Source organism: Heteronotia binoei, chromosome 10 (genome assembly GCF_032191835.1).
Source record: "Heteronotia binoei isolate CCM8104 ecotype False Entrance Well chromosome 10, APGP_CSIRO_Hbin_v1, whole genome shotgun sequence".
Taxonomy (NCBI): domain Eukaryota; kingdom Metazoa; phylum Chordata; class Lepidosauria; order Squamata; family Gekkonidae; genus Heteronotia; species Heteronotia binoei.
Window position 1 is genome coordinate 101626535 of NC_083232.1, and position 2894 is coordinate 101629428.

A 2894-nucleotide genomic window follows, 5' to 3' on the forward strand; every position below is an offset into this window, starting at 1 on the left:
TTTCCCTTCAGTTGCACAGTGAGGATCCTTGTGCTTTGCTCCGCGCACGTTCTAAAAGCACTTGGCAAAGGTCGGAAACACTATCAATGTGTGCCAACGAGTCCATGGGCACCCCATTGGAGACCTCTGAATTTACCATTACCAGAGCAGTAAAGGGTCAGATAGGCCTGGAGCTATTTCTTGATAATGTTTGTACCTCTTTGACTTCCTTAGCTCAATCCCTAGCTGCATTTAATTATTACAATGCAGAAGCACTTTTTCTTTTGGGTTTCAGATACTTCAGGCATAAAGTTCAGCATCTTGGCAGTCACCAGAAGCCATCACTATGCCTTGCAAAATTGGAGAGACCAAAAACTTCTTATTCACAGCCAGGAAAATAGATGCAAAACCTGTCAAGATTTTTTTTTTTTTTTAAAAAAAAGGATAATGTGAAATTCAAGGTGTGATGCAGCTGGTATTTGTATATATTCATCATCACAGACAAGGAAAAGGCTGGAAAGTTGAAGCAGTTTCTGCCACCAGGTTTGGCGGTGACGGAACTGAAGTGAATCTTGGTCATGCCTGTAGTAGGGTGGCAGCAGCAAGAGCGGCAGCAGTGGCAGCACGAGCAGTGGCAGCTCCCCTGGGCTTGTGTGCCATGCTGCTTCTGCTCCCGGGCACTTTAGATCGCCTGGGAGCCTGGCTGTGGCTCCGCCCTAGGGAAATGCTTAATCTTTCTAATGGGCAGGCTGAGGGCAGGATATAAATCCAGTCTCTTCTTCTTCTTGAAAGGGAGCCAGTTGGGTGTAGTGGTTAAGAGTGGCAGACTCTAATCTGGAGAACTGGGTTTGATTCCCCTCTCCTCCACATGCAGCTGCTGAGTAACCTGGAGTCAGTCACAAGTTCTCTCAGAGCTGTTTTCTCAAGAACAGCTCTCAAAAGAGTTCTCTCAGCCCCACCTACCTCGCAGGGTGTCTGTTGTGGGGAGAAGAAGGGAAAGGAGACTGTAAACTGCTCTGAGATGATGCATGAAGGGTGGAGTATAAATCCAACTCTTCTTCTTCTGTTTCCAATGCAGACTTTGCTTTTGAATTATTTAGAAGCTGCCTTTTTTAAAAAAAACCCAAATGTTAAATACACTAAGGTCGTTTTCGCACTCACCTTCCGCCGGCCCGACCCCCCTCTTCACCGCGCAGGCTCTGCGCGGATTTCGCACTAAACGCTGCGGAGCAACCAGAAAAGCCGGAAGCTCCCATTGCAAAAGCCGCGCAAACGCCAAACTGCTTTTTGGCGGTTTCAGTTTGAGCGGCTTTTGCGCCGGGAGCTTCCGGCTTTTCTGGCTGCTCCGCAGCGTTTAGTGCGAAATCCGCGCAGAGCCTGCGCAGTGAAGAGGGGGGTCGCGCCGGCGGAAGGTGAGTGCGAAAACGACCTAAGAGACATGATTATCTTACTTATTAAAAGCCTAATTGGTCTCCATAGGGGAAAAAATCTGCTACTTAGCACCCCTGTTCTGGTGGTCAGGTCTGAATTTCTCAGGTGTGCACCATACAGGTGATGCAAGAAACATCTGGCCTGCAGATGACAGGGATGGAAGGGAAGAGAGAAATGGCTCTAATAATATCACTTCTTCTCTTCCAGCTAGCAGGATTTTATTAGAGCTGGAACTGCTGGAAAGAACCTGGGGGGGAGTATGATGCAATTCCTCACCAGGCAGAAGTGGCCAAACCACACCCAAGTTCCGGTAATTCCCTTCACCTGACAGAAAATTCTTCACTGTCATGCTCACCACATCTTCATACAGAACCATCATGCAAACATACATTTTGACCAAAACAATTTTCTGGAATTCCAATTGATTTCTGGGCTGTCTTTGACACACTTAAGGTTTGAAAGAATTCCCTGCCCTTGCACAATTTGGGTTCAACTTCAAACCAAGTTTTCTCCTCCATTTGGCTTGCAAGTCCAAAAAGAAAAGATTGTTTGCCTGATAAGCTGAAGCAGAATCCTCCCCCAAGGCAGGAGTGCTTGTCTGGGCTCTTTGATAGTCCTGTCTCCTAAGCATTGTTCAAGATCCAGTCCTTATCTGTTGGATGGCGTTATGCCACATCAGTAGAAGCAAAAGATATGCCTGCAGGCAACATACCCAAGGGCAGGTCTTTTTTTGCAGCAGGAACTCCTTTGCATATTGGGCCACACACCCCTGATGTAGCCAATCCTCCAAGAACTTACGGAGCTCTTAGTACAGGGCCTACTGTAAGCTCCAGGAGGATTGGCTACATCAGGGGGCATGTCCTAACATGCAAAGAAGTTCCTGCTACAAAAAAAAGACCTGCCCAAGGGCAATACTCCCTCTAAGCTGTGGAGTCTTGTGAGCAAAAATTCTACTTTCTGAGCTATTGCCATTAAAGTCATGAGTGAGCAATATGGCTACTGCATAAATCAGTTTGCTTTGGGGGCATCCTTCCTGAGCTAAGACAAAAAATATGTGAGCCAGAGGCTAAAAAACGGTGAGCTAGCTCACACTAACTCAGCTTAGAAGGAACATTGCCTGAGAGATCTATTACAGCAGGGCTCTCCAATGTGGTGCCTGTGAGTGCCATGGCATCCACAGATAATTTCCCTGATGCTTCCAAGTGTTTTTAGAAAGCTGATGGCATCAGGCAGGGCTTTTGACCAGCAGGAAAAATTGGAAAGCTGTTCAAGAGCTGTTGTTAAATTTATATGCTACCTCTTTTTCCCCCCAAGGTAAAATAGGTTTTATTGAATGTAGTCCACTTCCAATTACAATGTACATAAAGTTTCACATAATGATCCGTAGTGCTAAAGTACTGAGTTGGAAGTTCAGAAAAAAGTTTTCCCTTTTATATATCTATTAACCTAGCTACAAGAACAAATATATATATCATTTGAAAAAA

At 45.7% G+C, this 2894-nt stretch overlaps 1 pseudogene; it reads left to right on the forward strand.

Annotated features, from left to right (window-relative positions):
- Nucleotides 1-283: 283 nt before the first annotated feature.
- On the forward strand, nt 284-565 carry LOC132578391 (large ribosomal subunit protein eL38-like; annotated as a pseudogene).
- The last annotated feature ends 2329 nt before the right edge of the window (nt 566-2894 follow it).